Here is a 23,385-nt window from a genome sequence, read left to right as displayed (position 1 = left end):
TGCTGGGCCTAAATTTATGAAAATGGACTCTTACTGATGTGGGTGACGTGAAGCCTGATTCTCTGCTATGATATGAAGACTGATTCTCTGCTGACATGAAGCCAGATTGTCTGTTACGGGACCTCTCTCCTCTGCCTGGGTGCTGGGCCTAAATTTATGACAATGGACTGTTGCAGTGGTGGCTGACGTGAAGCCTGATTCTCTGCTATGACATGCAGACTCATTCTTTGCTGACATGAAGCCAGATTCTCTGTTACGGGACCTCTCTCCTCTGCCTGGGTGCTGGGCCTAAATATATGCCAATGGACTGTTGCACTGGTGGCTGACGTGAAGCCTGATTGTCTGTTACGGGACCTCTCTCCTCTGCCTGGGTGCTGGGCCTAAATATCTGACAATGGTCTGTTGCATTGGTGGCTGACGTGAAGCCTGATTCTCTGCTATGATATGAAGACTGATTCTCTGCTGACATGAAGCCAGATTGTCTGTTACGGGACCTCTCTCCTCTGCCTGGGTGCTGGGCCTAAATATCTGACAATGGACTGTTGCATTGGTGGCTGACGTGAAGCCTGATTCTCTGCTATGACATGCAGACTGATTCTCTGCTGACATGAAGCCAGATTGTCTGTTACGGGACCTCTCTCCTCTGCCTGGGTGCTGGGCCTAAATTTATGAAAATGGACTCTTACAGTGGTGGGTGACGTGAAGCCTGATTCTCTGCTATGATATGCAGACTGATTCTCTGCTGACATGAAGACAGATTCTCTGTTACGGGACCTCTCTCCTCTGCCTGGGTGCCGGGGCCTAAATATCTGAGAATGGACTGTTCCAGTGGTGGGTGACGTGAAGCCAGATTCTCTACTATGGGACCTCTCTCCAATTGATTTTGGTTAATTTTTATTTATTTAATTTTTATTTTAATTCATTTCCCTATCCACATTTGTTTGCAGGGGATTTACCTACATGTTGCTGCCTTTTGTAGCCCTCTAGCCCTTTCCTGGGCTGTTTTACAGCCTTTTTAGTACCGAAAAGTTCGGGTTTCCATTGACTTCAATGGGGTTTCGGGACGAAGTTCGGATCGGGTTCGGATCCCGAACCCGAACATTTCCGGGAAGTTCGGCCGAACTTCTCGAACCCGAACATCCAGGTGTTCGCTCAACTCTAATCTTGATTTCTCCTCCTCTTCATCCAGATTGTATATATTCCCTCCACTCTAATTTTTTTAATAGGGTCTGCTCAACTGCAGACCCTCAACTCGCATCAAATGTTTGAGTGCGTTATTTGAACAGCATGCATTCGCATGTAATTTTTTAGACCGTCAGTTCACCTGCAGACACTCGCAGATAATGTTTTAGAGGGTGAGCTCAGCAGCAGGCCCTCGCCCCTAATGTTTTTGAGGGTCACCAGCATGCCACCAATCATAATTTTTCAAGGGTGTGTATGACGCCCTCCTTTTTGTGTAATAAAGGGTGTTTTGGAGTGCCGGTTCCTTGTAATTTTTGGCAGCCCTTTCACTTAGTGCATAGGCTTTATGAGTGTAGGAGTCCCACTACATAAACAATTGTACCACAATGTGAATGAGGCTCTCCTTTATGTGATATACAGGCTGTTTCGGAGTGCCTCTTCCTTGTAATTTTGGGCAGCACTTGCACTTTATACACAATTTTATATACAGGAAAGAATGTTTCCTAACAATTTTTCTTATAAAAAAGATTTTTTTTGGGGGGGGTTTGGGCATTGTCCCCATGCTGTTCCCGATCCATTTCGGTGTTGTTTCTGTCACTTCTTGACCTTTTCCAATGGACCAGGCACCCTCGCCTCTTCAGAGCAGGGGGTGCCTGGTTGTCTCCCATTGACTTCCATTATACTTGGGTGCTCGGCCGAGTACACGAACATAGCAATGTATTCGGCCCGAACATCCTAATACTTTGGTGCTCAGTCATCATTAGTCATCACCAGTGCAATATAAACTGAGTCTAGTGTAGGAGGAGCATTGCATTGTAGTGGCAGTGAATTTACCATAGTTGTCAGTTACTACAGTGTATGCCAAAAATATGTGACAGGTGCAAGTCCCACCTCTGTGACCTACACCTTTGCTGGAGAACAGGCCGCCAGAGGTTTTGGTCTTGTCAGTAATGGGAGAGGCGGTTTAAATTACTCCACACTATTACGATGCTATCAATGGTTTATTGGGTATAATAGTTAGAAATTTTACACATGCAATTTTATTTTAGCCATATTTTTTATCAGGACTAGGAACAAATCTTCTCTGAGACGTCAATGTCGTGGTCCTTTTGATCAGAGGTTTCTTGCCTTCATCTTATTATTTCACCTGTGAGAAGTAGTGCAGAAATAATTAATATACAGGATTTTTATTTTATTTTTAGGAAGTTAATAACTTATTTTATATCACTTTTCATAGAAAACAGAGGTGGTATAGGATCTAAGTAAAAAAAAAAAAAAAATGTGATCATCAACCTACCGGTATGGCACTCCAGCTGTTGCAAAACTATAACCCTAAGTCTGCATCAGTCAGGACATGCTAGGAGTTATAGTTTTACTACAGCTAGAAAACCATAGGGAGGAGATAACGTAAAGGGGTCGTCTCACTTCAGCAAGTGGCATTTATCATGTAGAGACAGTTAATACAAGGCACTTACTACTGTATTGTGATTCTTCATGTTGCCTCCTTTGCTGTCTGGATTACGTTTTACATCACATTATACACTGCTTGCTTCCATGGTTACAGACCACCCTGCAATCTATCAGTGGTGGTCGTGCTTGCACACTATTGGAAAAAGCATCAGCCTCTCTGTTGGCCGGGACCGTGGGAGTGCACATAGGCTAGTGCTTTATCCTATATTGTGCAAGCATGACCACCACTGATTGATTGCAGAGTGGTCTTTAACCATGGAAACGAGCAGTGTATAATGTGATAGAAAATTTAATCCAGCCAGCTAAAGGAAGCAATATGGATAATAACAATACATTAGTAAGTGGCTTGTATTAACTTTCTCTACATGATAAATTGATAAATGCCACTTACTGAAGTGAGACAACCCCTTTAACAGAGTATATTGAATCCACATACATAATAACTCAATGTAGAAAAAAAGAGAAAATCAAGATTTTACTGTGAATATTCACTTTTAGATGTTCTAGCTTCATTTATGTAATCTAGAACAAAAAATCCTTTGCATAGACATAGAATGTTAAATGATAAAATCTTGACTGCCTACAGCCACCACTAGAGGGAGCTAAGGAGTCTCCTGAGTCATCCTTGCTGAATTCAGTGTGTAAACAATATGTATTTTGCTCCTGAGCTCCCCCAGGTGGTGATTGCAGCAGCCAGAAGTCTATCATTGAGACGTACGATTGAATGGGAACTCTCTATCAGAAAAATTGAGCTCTGTTCAATATAATTTATTATAAAATTAATTAGCACAGAATGTTGGACATCTCACTGACTAAAAGAAGATGAAGGTGAAGATAAAGAAGGTATACCTAGAAGCTCATAAGTTCCAGTACAAAAATGGTAACAGGGCCCACACTTATCATGTGCATTTACAAGCACCAGAGCCTACACAGCTACTGTAAACAGAAGAATAAGAGAAAGCAGATTAAGATGATAGGAAAAAGAGAAACAGTGCAAAAAAGAGTCCTGATTGAGCAAAACAGCAAGAGAAAAAAAAATTGCAAAAGATATAAAGAAGGCAAAAGATGAGTGAAAATGGAGTGCAATGAATATGAAGGAAGGAAATGAAAAGGAAGAAGGAAAAAGGAGGTGTTACATTCAGGAGGCGTGGAACTACTTTGTCAACCAACCAGTTTGCATTTGGGTTCCCTGGTATTCATCATTTAATCCCTATGCACAGATCTGGACTTCGCTGCAGAGAAGCCTTGAGACCACTCTAACACCTTGAAAACTATCAGCTGCAGAATGTCCCTATTAGACACAAAGCTGGGGTACTTGACATGTGACAGACACAGGATGAATGGAGTGGTGTCTATGCCATGAAGTAGCAGGGCAGCAGAAGGCATGAACAATATAATGGGATGCTAAGAAGAAAAAGATTAAGAAGACTGAGGAAATAATAAAGAAGAAGATGAAGGGTAACAATTAAGAGAAGAAAGAAAGAAATAGTGTAAAGATGAACATAGTAAAATAGTTTATAATTCCAAAGAACCACAAAATGATAGAGAAGACAAAGAAAAAGTAGGGGGAAAAAAAGATGAAGAAGAATTAAAAGAAGGAAAAGAAGATGGAGAACGAAAAGAAAGAAATGAAGATGGAGAAGGAGAATGAGGAGAAAAAGAGGAAAGAGGACATTAAAAGATGAGTAAAAAGGAGAAAGGAAGGAGGACAATAAAAGAAAAGGGAGAAGAGGAAGACAAAGAATAAGGACCAGAAGAAGAACTTCTGTTCCTTAACAAATGCAGACGTTGCATATGCTGTAGCTCTACATACTGGCACAGAGCAGAGCTTTGATGACATTGAATATATGGATCACATAGAGATCTGGTGCTGGCTTACCTATGGACAGTCTTCCTTTGGGATACATTTGTTATCAGGACCTATTAGATATCCAGCCTGTGTACATACACAGCCAGTTGTACAAGCTTGGATACAAGATATATCAGGCACTGGACATTCAGACCAACAACCATAACATTCTGACATTTCAGCTCCAACAGGGCAATCTTGACCTGTAGAAAAAGTCATTAGTTAGTTGACACTAGCTATTAAAGAACATGTGAAAATCGTATTACTTAAATTCAACTTGAATCAAAACTGCTCCAATTGGCCTGAAAATTGGTATATGACACTTTGAAGTCTCCTAGGTCTTGATTTTTCTTCATTACTGTCTTTTTTTTTTTTATTCTCTCTCTCTTTCTCCCTTTGCAATGACAGCAAAAGTACAGGTTAGTGATGAGCGAGCATGCTCGGCCGAATATCTGTTCAGCTCGAGCATTACTATGCTCGGCACATGGCGGTACTTCAACGAGTACCACATGTGCTTAAGAGCCATGCTCGAGTCTCCGCCCCGCATGTTTCATGGGTTGTAAGCAGCCAATCAAGGTGCAGGTAAGTACTGCCCTCACTGTAATGCCAGTAGCCATGTTGGCTGTTGGCATTACAGTGATTGGCTGGCCGTAACACGTCATCACGTATATAGCACCCGATGACGCAGGTTCGGGTCACACGTAGACAGGGAGAGCAGAGAGTAGGAAGGGAAAACCAGAGTAGGTAGCAAATTTCACAGTTTTTCTTATGAGAAAGCTTTTCCAAGACACAAAAGTCCTTTTAAGGACTACTGTGTGTCTGTGTGTGTTTTTGAGCAGCAATCAATTTAACTCCTGCAGTCTCAGGGACAGTGCTGAGGAAGGGACAGATAGTGCAGGGAGAGAAATTACCTTTTTTTTTTTTTTACTACCAAAAGCTTTTCAAAGACCCCAAAGTCATTTTAAGGACTACTGTGTGTGTGTTTGACAGCAGCAATATATTTTTATTTTATACCTATTAGTGACATATACATCATCCGCAGACTGTGTATTTAATAATCTAGTGTCCATAGTGTGTGGCTTTGTGTAAAAATTACTGAACTACATCTGCAAACATTGTCTGTATTTCCAATTCCATTAATCTGAGCATAATATAGTGTCCATATTCTGTGGGTTTATGTGACATATACTTTACGGCATCCGAAAACAATGTCTGTATTTCAAATTCCATGAATCTGGGCCTAATCTAGAGTCCATATTCTGTGGGTTTATGTGACATATACTGTCTAGCATCAGAAAACTGTGTCTTTAGTGGACAGTATAATAATCTGCGCCACATCTTGTGACAAAACCATTATTATGAAGAAGGCGAGCACTAAGGGATGGGAAGTGGGCGTGATGCTGATAGTGCACGCAGAGTCCGTGGCCCTGGGCACAATGAAACTGTGTCTGCTGCGAGTGCACCAAAAAAAATAAATCCAACTGTCCAACTTAGCTGGGCGGTGCAGGACAACACTGTCCGAGTTGGACCAGTGCGAACAGTTGGTCGGTTGGATTGCTGAAGATAATGCTTCCAGTCAGCTAAACACCACCCTCTCTTCCGCCAGGTCCAGTCTCTTATGAAGAAGGCGAGTACTAAGGGACGGGGAAGTGGGCGTGATGCTGATAGTGCACGCAGAGTCCGTGGCCCTGGGCACAATGAAACTGTGTCTGCTGCCAGTGCACCAGAAAAAAAAATCCACCGTACCCAGCTTCATGTCCAACTTAGCTGGGCGGTGCAGGACAACACTGTCCAAGTCGGACCAGTGTGAACAGTTGGTCAGTTGGATTGCTGAAGATAATGCTTCCAGTCAGCTAAGTACCACCCTCTCTTCCACCAGGTCCAGTCTCTGTAGCCAAGAGTCTGATCAACCGAATCCTCACTCTGATCATCCTTCCTCCCACCATGGAGAGGCTTGCCAAACGAGTGATCGCACACTCGGATATTCCGAGGAGGTCTTTCCAGCGACACTATTAGATTTGGCCTTCTTGTCCAGCATGCTTGAAGAGGGACCTGAGATATTGTGCCTTGATTCCCAAGCTCTTGAACCTTGACAGTTGCAAGAAGATGACGGTGGTGAACGGCAACCATTCGCTCACGAGGAGGATGATGATGAGACACAGTTGCCAATCACTCAGGTTGTGGTTAGGTCAAGTCAGGAGGATAAGCAGAGTGAGGAAGTGGAAGAGGAGGTGGTGGACGATGAGGTCACTGACCCAACATGGGAAGGTGAAAAGCCAAGTGAGGACAGCTGTACAGAGAGGGAGGGATCCGTAGCACCACAACAAGCTGGAAGAGGCAGTGGGGTTGCAAAACGGAGAAGTCGGCCCACACCAAACAGGCCCGATACCGTGACACTGAGCACAACCATGCGCAAATCTACCTTGCCAAGGGGTAGGTGTTCCACAGTATGGTGCTTTTTTGAGGAAAGTGCAGACGACAAAAGAGTGGTAGTTGCAACCTGTGCCAAACCAAAATGAGCCGGGACATGAACATTAGTAACCTCACCACCACCAGCATGATCCGCCACATGGCATCCAAGCACTCTTATTAGTGGGCGGAACGCATGGGTCCACAATCTGGGTCTGCCACTGCCTTCTCATCCCCTGTGTTACACACTGCTAACCAATCCCCTGTCGAAGGTGCTGGCCTGGATGCCCCTCGCCCTGCACCTGGACCTTTACATGAACCGTCTGCAACAACATTCACTTCCCTGTCCCAGCGCAGCATCCAAATGTCCATAACACAGGCATTTGAACGCAAGCGCAAATACCCACCCACCCACAGGCCATAGCCCTAAATGTGCATCTTTCGAAATTACTAGCCCTTGAAATGTTGCCATTTAGGCTTGTGGACACTGAGGCCTTCTGCAGCCTGATGTCGGCAACTATTTTTCATGGTATGCCGTGCCCGCCTTACACCAGCATGTTTCCCAGAACATCACCCGTGCCCTGACCAACGCACTTATTGAGAAGGTCCACTTCACCAAGGAAACATGGACAAGTGCTGGTGGCCAGGGACAATACATTTCCCTGACTGCACACTGGTTGAATGTTGTGGAGGCCGCGAGTGAGTCGTACCCTGGGATGGCACAGGTGTTACCCACAGCCAGGATTGTGGGCTCTACGTCCTTCAGGGTCTCCGCCAGAAGCTATGGTACTGGCTCCAACCCCCACTTATCCTACTCCACATGCAAGTGCATGCTGAACAGCATGCACTCGCATATAATTTTTTAGAGCGTCATCTCATCTGCAGGCATTCGCATATCATGTTTTAGAGCATCAGCTCACATGCAGCCACTCGCATATCATGTTTTAGAGCGTCAGCTCACCTGCAGGCACTCGTATATCATGTTTTAGAGCCTCATCTGAACAGCATGCATTCACATATAATTTGTTTAGAGTGTCACCTCACCTGCAGGCACTCGCATATCATGTTTTAGAGCATCAGCTCACGTGCAGGCACTCACATATAATGTTTTAGAGCGTCAGCTGAACAGCATGCACTCACTTATAATTTTTAAGAGCGTCAGCTCACCTGCAGGCACTTGCATATCATGTTTGAGAGTGCCAGCTCACCTGCAGGCACTCTCATATAATGTTTTAGAGCGTCAGTTGAACAGAATGCACTTGCATATAATTTTTTACAGTGTCAGCTCACCTGCAGGCACTCGCATATCATGTTTTAGAGTGTCAGCTCACCTGCAGGCACTCACATATAATGTTTTAGAGCGTCAGCTGAACAGCATGCACATAATTTTTTAGAGCGTCAGCTCACCTGCAGGCACTCACATATATTTTTTTACAGCGTCAGATCACCTGCAGGCACTCGCATATAATGTTTTAGAGCATCAGCTCACCTGCAGACACTCGCTTATTATGTTTTAGAGCATCAGCTGAACAGCATGCATTTGCATATAATTTTTTAGAGCGACAGCTCACCTGCAGGCACTCGCATATAATGATTTAGAGCGTCAGCTGAACAAAATGCACTCACATATAATGTTTTAGAGCATCAGCTGTACAGCATGCACTCGCATATAATGTTTTAGAGCGGGCATCCTCAAACTGTGGCCCTCCAGCTGTTGTAAAACTACAACTCCCACAATGTCCTGCTGTAGGCTGATACCTGTAGGCTGTTCGGGCATGCTGGGAGTTGTAGTTTTGCAACAGCTGGAGGGCCGCAGTTTTAGAATGCCTGTTTTAGAGCATCAACTGACCAGCAGGCCCTTGCTCCAAATGTTTGAGGGTCAACTCAGCAGCAGGCCCTCGCCCCTCATTTTCTGGATGGTCAGATCAGCAAGCCCTTGCTCCAAATGTTTTTGAGGGTCACCAGCAGGCCACCAATCATAATTTTTCAAGGGTGTGTATGACGCCCTCCTTTTTGTGCAATAAAGGGTGTATTGCAGTCTCGATTCCTTGTAATTTTTGGCAGCCTTTTCACTTAGTGCATAGGCTTTATGAGTGTAGGAGTCCTACTACTTGAAAAATTGTACCACAATGTGAATGAGGCCCTCCTTTATATGACATACAGGCTGTTCGGAGTGCCTCTTCCTTGTATTTTTTGGCAGCACTCGCACTTTATTTACAAGTAAATATACAGGAAAGAATGTTTCCTAACAATTTTTCCTGTAAAATAGATTTTTTTAGGGGGGTTTTGGGCGTATTTTTGTCAGTCTGTAAAAGTGGCGCACTACTTGGACAACATGGTTCACAGCAGCGACTTGGGAGTCCAAGATGCATCGAGACATTGTCCCCATGCTGTTCCTGATCCATTTCAGTGGTGTTTCTGTCACTTTCTGACCTTTTCCAATGGACCAGGCACCCTCCCCTCTTCAGAGCAGGCGGTGCCTGGTTGTCTCCCATTGACTTCCATTATACTGGGGTGCTCGTCGATCACACGAATATAGCAATGTGTTCGGGCCGAACACCCGAATACTTTGATGCTCGATCATCACTAGTACAGGTGAAACTCGAAAAAATTTGAATATTGTGCAAAGTTTATTTATTTCAGTTATACAACTTAATAGGTGAAACTAATATATATGAGATAGACTCATTACATGTGAGATATTTCAAGCCTTTGTTATAATTTGGATGATTACGGCTTACAGCTTATGAAACCCCAAAGTCACAATTTCAGGTACCCTTTGCTTAGGGGGTATGGATTAATTAGCTGACTACTAGATTGTGACACTTTGAGCCTAGAATATTGAACCTTTTTTACAAAATTCTAATTTTAAACTGCATTAATGCAATTCCTTTTAATTTTCTAAATACTGAAATAAATGGACTTTTGCATGATATTCAAGATTTTTCGAGTTTCACCTGTAAATTGGGCATGGTTAACAAATAAGGGAGTTTACAAAAACACCATACTTTTGGATCTGTTATACTTAAAAAAAAAGATACTCAAAAACGTGTCCCTTATTGAAGTCAGATGACTGTCTCCGTTTATACACACAGTAATATTGGAAGAAGCTGTGGCTTGTTCTGAACAAGCATCCAATTTTTCTCATTTTTTTTAGGGGAGCAGCAGTAGTAGAGTGTGGATGTGGAACCTCACAGACGAGGCACAAGATGCGCAGTTGTATATGGGAAGTAGCGGCAGTAGTAGTGAGAGCATAGGCAGCACAATATGGAACCAAAAAGGTAGTAAATGTGCAGCTGTGAAGAGTAGTGGTAGTGGCAATAGAAGCTGCAGCAGTTCAGTATGGGATATGACTACTGTTGAGCACATTGAAGTATCTGATATAGACTTCGATCCGAATTTCAGGGAACATTCGATTCGCTACAAAGCCGAATTTCCTCGTGCTTCATGGTAACCAGCGTTTCCTGTCATTGTGCCCCCTACTCAAAAAATCTGCATGAATCCATATGCCTGATTCAGTTTGACAATTTTTTTCTGCTTGGGTGCATCCTGATAATACAGTAATTTGGCCTCCCTGTTGGTACATAGAAATATAGCTCAGTGTTCTATCCTGTGTGCTGATTGTTGTCTGTCATGGCTCTTCCAGATGAATCCTGACTGGTCTTCTGCCCCTCGTTGCCAAGCCACATGGGGCCCTGGTCAAGTTTGTCCCTGAAGCCAGCCTGCCTGCTGTCTTAATTCCTGATCACGCCTGTTCAAATACTCCAGTGTCAGTGTTCTTTCCTGTGTGTGCTTGGCTATTTCCGGTGCTCCCAAAGAGAGTAGAGTGGCGATGCTCAGTTCTTACCAGGCGCTCTGTATATTTCTAGAGGGCTCCACAGGGTACAAGGCTCCCATTCTCATGATTGGTGGGAGTCCAAGCGGTAGGATCAGTAGGAAGTCCACATTACAGGATTGCGCTTGATACCGCGCGATAGACGGGATCGCGCTGCTACTGAGGCCGACGGCGCATGCGCCGCCTGTACAAGCGCGGTCCCGGCAACTGAGCCGGGTGTCAATTAGAGTGCATAGAGGCGGGGTTAGGGCAGGGGAGTTACAGCCTAAAGTGAGGGAAGGGCTACCCCCTTGACTTTTATCGTGACTTGTGGAGCAGGAAAAGATTACTTTATAAGGCGATTTTTTCAGGCATATAGATGGCAGAAAAGAGGGACAAGGCTGTATGATAACACACTGAAGATGATCTATAAGGTACTTTTGATAGTTTATTAAGTGAAATGCAGGTGAAAGGTTTGCTTTAAGTCTTCTGAAATAATGACCCCTAAATCCATTTCCTCAGATACGGAGGTTAGGACTGTATCACTGATTTTATATTCTGCTCTTGGGTTTTTACGCCCCAGGTGCATTATCTTGCACTTATCAACATAAAATTTTAGTTGCCAGATTATTGACCATTCCTCTAGTTTTCCTAATTCATTTTCCATTTGGTGTATCCCTCCAGGAACATCAACCCTGTTACAAATCTTTGTGTCATCAGCAAAAAGACACGCCTTACCATCGAGACCTTCTGCAATTTCGCTGATAAAGATATTAAACAATATGGGTCCCAGAACAGATCCCTGAGGTACCCCACTGGTAACAAGACCATGGTCTGAATATACTCCATTGACTACAACCCTCTGTTGTCTGTCCCTCAGTCACTGCCTAATCCATTCAACAATATGGGAGTCCAAGCACAAAGACTGCAATTTATTGATTAGCCTCTATGTGGGACAGTATAAAAAGCCTTACTAAAGTCTTGATAAGTGATGTCTACTGCACCTCCACCATCTATTATTTTAGTCACCCAATCAAAAAAGTCAATAAGATTAGTTTGACGTGATCTCCCTGAAGTAAACCCATGCTGTTTTTCATCTTTCAATCCATGGGATTTTAGATGTTCCACAATCCTCTCCTTAAGTATGGTTTCCATTAATTTCCCCAAAATTGATGTCAGGCTTACTGGCCTATAGTTGCCCGATTCCTACCTACTACCTTTCTTGTGAATGGGCACAACATTTGCTAATTTCCAATTTTCTGGGATGACTCCTGTTACCAGTGATTGGTTAAATAAATCTGTTAATGGTTTTGCTAGTTCACCGCTAAGCTCTTTTAATAGCTTTGGGTGTATCCTATCAGACCCCTGTGACTTATGTGTATTAATTTTAGACAGCTGACTTAGAACCTCTTACTCTGTAAAGACACTTGCATCAAAATATTCATTAGTCTTCCTTCCTAACTGAGGTCCTTTTCCTTCATTTTATTTTGTAAAAACTGAACAGAAGTATTTATTGAGGCAGTCAGCTAGTTCTTTATCTTCTTACATATACTTTCCTTGTTTTGTTTTTAATTTGGTAATTCCTTGTTTTAGTTTCCTTTTTTCATTTATGTATCTGAAGAATGTCTTATCACCTTTTTTCACTGACTGAGATGATTTATCTTCTGCCTGTGCTTTAGAAGCTCGTATAACTTGTTTGGCCTCTCTCTGCCTAATCTTATAAATTTGCCTGTCATCCTCGTTTTTTAAATTTTTTTATAATTACTAAATGCTATCTTTTTGTTTTTAATGATTTTGGCCACTTCTGCTGAGTACCACTGTGGTCTCTTCCTTTTTTTGCTTTTACTAACAAACCTAATGCAATTAACTGTTGCCTTCAATATTGCCACTTATAAGTAGTCCCATTTCTCCTGGACTCCATTGAAACTGTTCCAATCTGATAGGGACTCGTATACAACTAATCTAATTTTAGAAAAGTCAGTTTTTCTAAAATCTAAAACTTTTGTTTTTGTGTGGTGTGACTCAGTCACTGTACTTATAATAAACCACACTGACTGGTGATCACTAGATCCCAAGGTTTCCCCTACAGTAATATCAGATATCAAATTCCCATTTGTGAATACTAAATCTAAAATGGCCTTCTTCCGGGTTGGCTCCTTAACTACTTGCTGTAGAGATAATCCCAGTAGGGAATTTAGAATAGCTGTACTCCTGGCAGAACTAGCTATTTTGGTTTTCCAGTTTACATCAGGAAGATTAAAGTCTCCCATAATGATAACTTCCCCTTTCAATGTCATTTTAGCTATTTCCTCAACTAGTAGATCATCTAATTCTGTGACTTGGCTAGGTGGTCTATATATCAAACATACACAAGTTACCTTATGATTATCAAGCTGCAAGGTAACCCGAACTGACTCTAAATTGGTCTCGCTAAATTGTATTAAATTAGATTTTATGCTATCTTTCACATACAGGGCCACCCCTCCCCCTTTCTTGCCTTCTCTGTCTTTCCTATATAGAGAGAACCCTGGTATTGTTATATCCCAGTCATTACTCCCATTGAACCATGTCTCAGTAACAGCCACTAAATCTATATTCTCAGATGCCATTATAGACTCAAGTTAATTGATCTTATTCCCTAAACTGCAAGCATTTGTAGACAAGACTCTGATCTTGTCATTTTTTAACCTCTGTGCTACTGGCATCTTCTGGCATTGTTCCGGGGGAAGGGGGGAGGTACTCGGACTGCTGGATTATTACCCTTTTGTTTTGCCCCCCTTTCATAGTTTAAATGCTCCTTAGCAAGTACAGTTCTAATGTCTAATATGTTATAAAAGTAGAAGATCTCAAATTGCTGAATTAAAAACCATGACATAATATGCAAGGTAGGGTCAAGATATGGGTTAATATATAGTAATACTCATTAAATATGTTTTCATGGCATGTTCTTAGGATAGGCCATCAATATCAGATTGGTGGGGGTTTGACTCAGCATCATTATTGATCAGAAGTTTGAAGTGTTCTTGTATGAACACTGCAGCCCATTCAATTTTTATTATGGGTCATCTACTAGCATGCCTTCTTAGTGGCAACGGTGCAACGTATTGCAGCTTTGTCCTACTCACATGATACCCTGCTCTGTCACTACAGTATGTACGATGTGCAAGTAGACGGGCCAATGTAAACAATAAAGCTACTGTATCATGACTCATATCAGCTAATCAGCGAGGAGTTCAAAGAGTTGCACCCCACGTATATGACAATAATGGGGTATTCTAAGAAAATGCCATCAATATGCTGATCCTAGAAAACCTCTTTTTCAAAGATCTGTAGATAAATTTAGGAAAAATGTTCCAAAGTAAGGACAAGGGAATTTAAAGGGGACAGGAGTGTTACAGCTTTCTCTGTCTGACAGATTCTAAGAAGCTAAAATTGAATTTCAGTCCATAAAAACCATTTCTCTTATCTAAGTAAGTCCAAGCTTCTGTACAGTTTTATTTCTTCCTATTTGCTGTGGCTGGAATTTTGTACAGATCTCCAAATCCCCTGCAGAGAGCAATATAATATTCTCTCTTTCTGGAGCCACCACTAGGGGGAGCTGAGGAGCTTACTGCATACTGATTATCCATTTAACAAGCAAGCCTACGATATATAACCTATAATGATATATTAAGAAATAAATCAACACAGCTATTAAACTTACATTGGGCAACACAATATAAATTTAGGATTGTTATTAATTGTACTTTTCAAAAAACATTTGCATTTTTCAGACCTGGTCAAGAGAAAAGGTAAGAAGGTATACCACTAGGAACTTGCTAAATGACAATGCTCAGATTATTTTCCAAGGTAGAACTATACCACATCAGATCTATGTAGGGGTCCCTACACATGCACATTTGCAGTAGCATTTTTTTTTGCTACTAAATTGCCTGAATAACCTCAAGAATTTTTTGGGCACTTGTGTTTTCCAGCACTTTTGTTTTGCTTTTTTTGTGTTTTTTTTAAACAGTGGCCCAGATTAACTAATACGTCTGCAGCAACAATCTGTCTAAAATTGAAACAAAATGGCATAATTTGGAACATGCAAGGTTTCTACACTTTTTCCAACATGTTTGACAGCTTGTGCGACAATTCTGGGATGAAATCTGTTTCAAAGTAGGCCAAACAGTTGATATATCTCTGCACCAGATTTATCATCGAGCCTGAGGTCTAGACAACATTTCTAAATTTATACCATCTTTAACCACCTCCGGACCGCCTAACGCAGATCTGCGGTCCGGAGGTGGCAGCCCTGCGCAGAGTCACGCATATATGCGTCATCTCACGAGGGCCGGGATTTCCTGTGAACGCGCGCACACAGGCGCGCACGCTCACAGGAACGGAAGGTAAGCGAGTGGATCTCCAGCCTGCCAGCAGCGATCGCTCGCTGGCAGGCTGGAGATCTGATTTTTTTAACCCCTAACAGGTATATTAGACGCTGTTTTGATAACAGCGTCTAATATACCTGCTACCTGGTCCTCTGGTGGTTCCTTTTGTTAGGATCGACCACCAGAGGACACAGGCAGCTCAGTACAGTCGCACCAAACACCACACTACACTGCCCTGTCACTTATTAACCCTTTATGAACCACTGATCACCCCATATAGACTTCCTGATCACCCCCCTGTCATTGATCACCCCCCTGTCATTGATCACCCCCCTGTAAGGATCCATTCAGACGTCCGTATGATTTTTACGGATCCACGGATACATGGATCGGATCCGCAAAACGCATACGGACGTCTGAATGGAGCCTTACAGGGGGGTGATCAATGACAAGTGGGTGATCACGCATATAGACTTCCTGATCACTTCCCTGTCATTGATCACCCCTCTGTCATTGATCACCCCCCTGTAAGGCTCCATTCAGACATCCGCATGATTTTTACGGATACACTGATACATGGATCGGATCCGCAAAACACATGCGGACCTCTGAATGGAGCCTTACAGGGGGGTGATCAATGACAAGGGGGTGATCACGCATATAGACTTCCTGATCACTTCCCTGTCATTGATCACCCCTCTGTCATTGATCACCCCCCTGTAAGGCTCCATTCAGACGTCCGCATGATTTTTACGGATCCACTGATACATGTATCGGATCCGCAAAACACATGCGGACGTCTGAATGGAGCCTTACAGGGGGGTGATCAATGACAGGGGGTTGATCACCCCATATAGACTCCCTGATCACCCCCCTGTCATTGATCACCCCCCTGTAAGGCTCCATTCAGACGTCCGCATGTGTTTTGCGGATCCGATCCATGTATCCGTGGATCCGTAAAAAATCATACGGACGTCTGAATGGAGCCTTACAGGGGGGTGATCAGGGAGTCTATATGGGTGATCACCCCTCTGTCATTGATCACCCCCCCTGTAAGGCTCCATTCAGACGTCCGCATGTGTTTTGCGGATCCGATCCATGTATCCATGGATCCGTAAAAATCATACGGACGTCTGAATGGAGCCTTACAGGGGGGGTGATCAGTGACAGGGCGGTGATCACCCTGATCACCCCCTGTCATTGATAAACCCCCTGTAAGGCTCCATTCAGACGTCCGCCTGTGTTTTGCGGATCCGATCCATGTATCCATGTATCCGTAAAAATCATACGGACGTCTGAATGGAGCCTTACAGGGGGGGTGATCAGTGACAGGGGGGTGATCACCCTGATCACCCCCTGTCATTGATCACCCCCCCTGTAAGGCTCCATTCAGACGTCCGTATGATTTTTACGGATCCATGGATCGGATCCGCAAAACACATGCGGACCTCTGAATGGAGCCTTACAGGGGGGTGATCAATGACAGGGGGTGATCAGGGAGTGTATATGGGTGATCACCCCCCTGTCATTGATAACCCCCCTGTAAGGCTCCATTCAGACGTCCGCATGTGTTTTGCGGATCCGATCCATGTATCCATGGATCCGTAAAAATCATGCGGACGTCTGAATGGAGCCTTACAGGGGGGTGATCAATGACAGAGGGGTGATCAATGACAGGGAAGTGATCAGGAAGTCTATATGCGTGATCACCCCCTTGTCATTGATCACCCCCCTGTAAGGCTCCATTCAGAGGTCCGCATGTGTTTTGCGGATCCGATCCATGGATCCGTAAAAATCATACGGACGTCTGAATGGAGCCTTACAGGGGGGGTGATCAATGACAGGGGGTGATCAGGGTGATCACCCCCCTGTCACTGATCACCCCCCCTGTAAGGCTCCATTCAGACGTCCGTATGATTTTTACGGATCCATGGATACATGGATCGGATCCGCAAAACACATGCGGACGTCTGAATGGAGCCTTACAGGGGGGTGATCAATTACAGGGGGTGATCAGGGAGTGTATATGGGTGATCACCCCCCTGTCATTGATAACCCCCTGTAAGGCTCCATTCAGACGTCCGCATGTGTTTTGCGGATCCGATCCATGTATCCATGGATCCGTAAAAATCATGCGGACGTCTGAATGGAGCCTTACAGGGGGGTGATCAATGACAGAGGGGTGATCAATGACAGGGAAGTGATCAGGAAGTCTATATGCGTGATCACCCCCTTGTCATTGATCACCCCCCTGTAAGGCTCCATTCAGATGTCCGCATGTGTTTTGCGGATCCGATCCATGTATCCATGGATCCGTAAAAATCATACGGACGTCTGAATGGAGCCTTACAGGGGGGGTGATCAATGACAGGCGGTGATCAGGGTGATCACCCCCCTGTCACTGATCACCCCCCCTGTAAGGCTCCATTCAGACGTCCGTATGATTTTTACGGATCCATGGATACATGGATCGGAGCCGCAAAACACATGGGGACGTCTGAATGGAGCCTTACAGGGGGTTTATCAATGACAGGGGGTGATCAGGGTGATCACCCCCCTGTCACTGATCACCCCCCCTGTAAGGTTCCATTCAGACGTCCGTATGATTTTTACGGATCCATGGATACATGGATCGGATCCGCAGAACACATGCGGACATCTGAATGGAGCCTTACAGCGGGGTGATCAATGACAGGGGGTGATCAGGGTGATCACCCCCCTGTCACTGATCACCCCCCCTGTAAGGCTCCATTCAGACATCCGTATGATTTTTACGGATCCATGGATACATGGATTGGATCCGCAAAACACATGCGGACGTCTGAATGGAGCCTTACAGGGGGGGTGATCAATGACAGAGGGGTGATCACCCATATAGACTCCCTGATCACCCCCCTGTAAGGCTCCATTCAGACGTCCGTATGATTTTTTACGGATCCACGGATACATGGATCGGATCCGCAAAACACATGCGGACGTCTGAATGGAGCCTTACAGGGGGGTGATCAATGACAGGGGGGTGATCAGGGAGTCTATATGGGGTGATAAACCCATTGTCATTGATCACCCCCCTGTAAGGCTCCATTCAGACGTCCGCATGTGTTTTGCGGATCCGATCCATGTATCAGTGGATCCGTAAAAATCATGCGGACGTCTGAATGGAGCCTTACAGGGGGGTGATCAATGACAGAGGGGTGATCAATGACAGGGAAGTGATCAGGAAGTCTATAAAAAAAATGGGGTCACATGTGGGGTATTTATACTGCCCTGGCTTTTTAGGGGCCCGAAAGTGTGAGAAGAAGTCTGGGATCCAAATGTCTAAAAATGCCCTCCTAAAAGGAATTTGGGCACCTTTGCGCATCTAGGCTGCAAAAAAGTGTCACACATGTGGTATCGCCGTACTCAGGAGAAGTTGGGCAATGTGTTTTGGGGTGTCATTTTACATATACCCATGCTGGGTGAGAAAAATATCTTGGTCAAATGCCAACTTTGTATAAAAAAATGGGAAAAGTTATCTTTTGCCAAGATATTTCTCTCACCCAGCATGGGTATATGTAAAATGACACCCCAAAACACATTCCCCAACTTCTCCTGAGTACGGCGCTACCAGATGTGTGACACTTTTTTGCAGCCAAGGTGGGCAAAGGGGCACATATTCCAAAGATCACCTTTCGGATTTCACAGGCCATTTTTTACAGATTTTGATTGCAAGGTACTTCTCACACATATGGGCCCCTAAATTGCCAGGGCAGTATAACTACGCCACAAGTGACCCCATTTTGAAAAGAAGACACACCAAGGTATTCCGTGAGGGTCACGGCGAGTACCTAGAATTTTTTATTTTTTGTCACAAGTTAGCGGAAAATTATCATTTTTCTTTTTTTTTCTTTTTTCCTTACAAAGTCTCATATTCCACTAACTTGCGACAAAAAATAAAAAATTCTAGGAACTCGCCATGCCCCTCACGGAATACCTTGGGGTGTCTTCTTTCCAAAATGGGGTCACTTGTGGCGTAGTTATACTGCCCTGGCAATTTAGGGGCCCATATGTGTGAGAAGAACTTTGCAATCAAAATGTGTAAAAAATGGCCTGCGAAATCCGAAAGGTGCACTTTGGAATATGTGCCCCTTTGCCCACCTTGGCTGCAAAAAAGTGTGACACATCTGGTATCGCCGTACTCAGGAGAAGTTGGGGAATGTGTTTTGGGGTGTCATTTTACATATACCCATGCTGGGTGAGAAAAATATCTTGGTCAAATGCCAACTTTGTATAAAAAAATTGCAAAACACATTCCCCAACTTCTCCTGAGTACGGCGATACCAGATGTGTGACACTTTTTTGCAGCCTAGGTGGGCAAAGGGGCACATATTCCAAAGTGCATCTTTCGGATTTCACCGGTCATTTTTTACAGATTTTGATTGCAAAGTACTTCTCACACATATGGGCCCCTAAATTGCCAGGGCAGTATAACTACGCCACAAGGTATTCTGTGAGGGGCATGGCGAGTTCCTAGAATTTTTTAATTTTTGTCGCAAGTTAGTGGAATATGAGACTTTGTAAGAAAAAAATAAAAAATCATCATCATTTTCCGCTAACTTGTGACAAAAAATAAAAAGTTTTATGAACTCACTATGCCCATCATTGAATACCTTAGGGTGTCTACTTTCCGAAATGGGGTCATTTGTGGGGTGTTTCTACTGTCTGGGCATTGTAGAACCTCAGGAAACATGACAGGTGCTCAGAAAGTCAGAGCTGCTTCAAAAAGCGGAAATTCACTTTTTTGTACCGTAGTTTGTAAACGCTATAACTTTTACCCAAACCATTTTTTTTTTTTGCCCAAACATTTTTTTTTTATCAAAGACATGTAGAACTATAAATTTAGCAAAAAATATATATATGGATGTATTTTTTTTTTGCAAAATTTTATAGCTGAAAGTGAAAAATGACATTTTTTTGCAAAAAAATCGTTACATTTCGATTAATAACATAAAAAGTAAAAATGTCAGCAGCAATGAAATACCACCAAATGAAAGCTTTATTAGTGAGAAGAAAAGGAGGTAAAATTCATTTGGGTGGTAAGTTGCATGACCGAGCGATAAACGGTGAAAGTAGTGTAGTGCCGAAGTGTAAAAAGTGCTCTGGTCATGAAGGGGGTTTCAGCTTGCGGGGCTGAAGTGGTTAATATCAGTAAATCTGGGCCAGTCTGCCTTACATTTTCCTAATGGCATTTTTCCTCTAAAGTAAAGGAGATTGAAAAAAACTGTGCCAAGAGCTCCAGCATGCTGCATTATTCTAAAATAAATAAAGCCGTAAAGAAAAAAAATGCCATTTAATGAATAAAAATTAGCAAAAAGATTTCTTATGTTTCTTGCATTTCATATTTGTCATAGACATTTAACTAACAGTTGAAGCTAGCAATTTCCCCCCCAAGAAAAAAAAAATGCAGGTGCAAAAAAAAACCCTCTTAAGCAGTAAATACATATTTAACTTCACTCACCTTGTACACCGTAAAGAAAGCCTAAAGTAATAACTAAAACAAAAATATTAGGTTAACTTTTTATGTCAAAACTTTTTTGTTTCCAAAAAATTACTAAATAAAATCATGTCTAGAAAGTTATATAAAAAAGTAATATAATCAATTATTAATACCTATTGTAATACACAACTATGAATGTTTTTAAATGATTTTTTTTTTATTCTTGTAATACCTGAGCAAAATAACAGAAGAGTCGTCATTGTGGCCATCACTGCAGAAGTTGCAAAATTGCGCCTTTTGAATTCAAAAAGTTAAAAAGTATAAGATATTAAGATTTAATATTTCAAATAGATTATACACCAAACAAATTTAAAGGATATGCACGCTACCTGTCAGTGAATGATCTTCAGGAGATGATTAAGATGAGAAGATGATCCTTCAGAATTTATAGCTCTGCTCTTCTGACCAGGAGCCAATCAGAATGTTTTTGGAGGCTTCCTCAAGGTGTAGTCCCAACAATTAAACATTTTGTCTGTTTGGATCATCTTATTCCAAGATTTCTCACCAATCAGTAATAAATGCCGATTTTTATGGGCAATTTAGTTAGGCAATCCATATTCAGTTAGGCAATGCATTACCAATTAGGTGTAATTGGACTCTGAGACAAATATTTGCCAAAACAGAATGTGCAAATTCTGTCTCTTCCCTGTACATCAGTAATTACATCAACAAGGATGTGAGAAGGCTGTAGTGCCATTGTTTTCCCCATGCCATTGATACATGATAGTTAGAAGGCTGACACAAATTGACTCCCTCATAAATGTCTTTTGACTTTGCTGGCTTGTTTAGGTCTGCCCTACAAATACCCTGCTGCTGCAGCAAAGTGATGGTTAAAATTTTACGCAATGTTGTTTGTAATCTACTGAAGATTTGGTATAAATATCCGGTCAGTTCCCTCATTCAGGGCCTGACGATCAATGTACATTTCACAAGTGTGTTATTCATCTTTAATGGAGCTGTCTGGCCGTTTGCTCAGGTGGATTTTGCATCAAGCAAAAAAAGTTTCCTGTTTCCAAACCACAAATTGGTCTTTTATAAGACTTAACATTTGTTATTTAACTAAAGTTTAGAGTTGAGCGAACACCTGGATGTTCGGGTTCGAGAATTTCGGCCGAACTTCCCGGAAATGTTCGGGTTCGGGATCCGTACCCGACCCGAACTTCGTCCCGAACCCTATTGAAGTCAATGGGGACCCGAACTTTTCGGCACTAAAAAGGCTGGAAAACAGCCCAGGAAAGGGCTAAAGGGCTGCAAAAGGCAGCAACATGTAGGCAAATCCCCTGCAAACAAATGTGGATAGGGAAAATAATTAAAATAAAAATAAAATAAATAAAAATCATGCTTCACGTCACCCACCACTGGAACAGTCCATTGTCAGATATTTAGGCCCCGGCATCCGGGCAGAGGAGAGAGGTCCCGTAACAGAGAATCTGGCTTCATGTCAGCAGAGAATCAGTCTTCATGTCATAGCAGAGAATCATGCTTCACGTCACCCACCACTGCAACAGTCCATTGTCAGATATTTAGGCCCCGGCATCTAGGCAGAGGAGAGAGGTCCCGTAAAAGAGAATCTGGCTTCATGTCAGCAGATAATCAGTCTTCATGTCATAGCAGAGAATCATGCTTTACGTCACCCAACACTGGAACAGTGCATTGTCAGATATTTAGGCCCAGGCAGCCAGGCAGAGGAGAGAGGTCCCGTAACAGAGAATCTGGCTTCATGTCAGCAGAGAATCAGTCTTCATGTCATAGCAGAGAATCATGCTTCACGTCACCCACCACTGGAACAGTCCATTGTCAGATATTTAGGCCCGGCATCTAGGCAGAGGAGAGAGGTCCCGTAAAAGAGAATCTGGCTTCATGTCAGCAGATAATCAGTCTTCATGTCATAGCAGAGAATCATGCTTTACCTCACCCAACACTCGAACAGTCCATTGTCAGATATTTAGGCCCAGGCAGCCAGGCAGAGGAGAGAGGTCCAGTAACAGAGAATCTGGCTTCATGTCAGCAGAGAATCAGTCTTCATGTCATAGCAGAGAATCATGCTTCACGTCACCCAACATTGGAACAGTCCATTGTCATATATTTAGGCCCCGGCACCCAGACAGAGGAGAGGTTCATTCAACTTTGGGTTGCCCAGCATTATAAGGGTAAAATGAAAATAAAAATAGGATTGAATGAGGAAGTGCCCTGGAGTACAATAATATATGGCTGAGGGGAGGTAGTTAATGTCTAATCTGCACAAGGGATAGACAGGTCCTGTGGGATCCATGCCTGGTTCATTTTTATGAATGTCAGTTTGTCCACATTGGCTGTAGACAGGCGGCTGCGTTTGTCTGTAATGACGCCCCCTGCCGTGCTGAATACACGTTCAGACAAAACGCTGGCCTCCGGGCAGGCCAGCACCTCCAAGGCATAAAAGGCTAGCTCTGGCCACGTGGACAATTTAGAGACTCAGAAGTTGAATGGGGCCGAACTATCAGTCAGTACGTGGAGGGGTGTGCACACGTACTGTTCCACTGTGTTAGTGAAATGTTGCCTCCTGCTAACACGTTGCGTATCAGGTGGTGGTGCAGTTAGCTGTGGCGTGTTGACAAAACTTTTCCACATCTCTGCCATGCTAACCCAGCCCTCAGAGGAGCTGGCCATGACACAGCTGCCTTGGCGACCTCTTGCTCCTCCTCTGCCTTGGCCTTCCACTTGTTCCCCTGTGACATTTGGGAATGCTCTCAGTAGCGCGTCTACCAACGTGTGC

At 43.3% G+C, this 23,385-nt stretch overlaps 1 long non-coding RNA gene across 1 annotated transcript; it reads right to left on the bottom strand.

The window, feature by feature from the left end:
* Nucleotides 1-2,164: 2,164 nt before the first annotated feature.
* Nucleotides 2,165-21,007, bottom strand: LOC122928981. The gene is made up of 5 exons (XR_006387941.1): nt 20,960-21,007; nt 20,803-20,864; nt 20,592-20,624; nt 4,532-4,704; nt 2,165-2,329 (listed from the first exon to the last, which is right to left on the bottom strand). It is a non-coding gene; the product is annotated as an uncharacterized LOC122928981 (long non-coding RNA).
* Nucleotides 21,008-23,385: the final 2,378 nt, after the last annotated feature.

The sequence above is a fragment of the Bufo gargarizans genome, chromosome 2, assembly GCF_014858855.1.
Source record: "Bufo gargarizans isolate SCDJY-AF-19 chromosome 2, ASM1485885v1, whole genome shotgun sequence".
Lineage (NCBI taxonomy): Eukaryota > Metazoa > Chordata > Amphibia > Anura > Bufonidae > Bufo > Bufo gargarizans.
The sequence above is the reverse complement of the archived record's forward strand: the minus strand, read 5'-3'. Positions and strand labels throughout refer to the sequence as shown.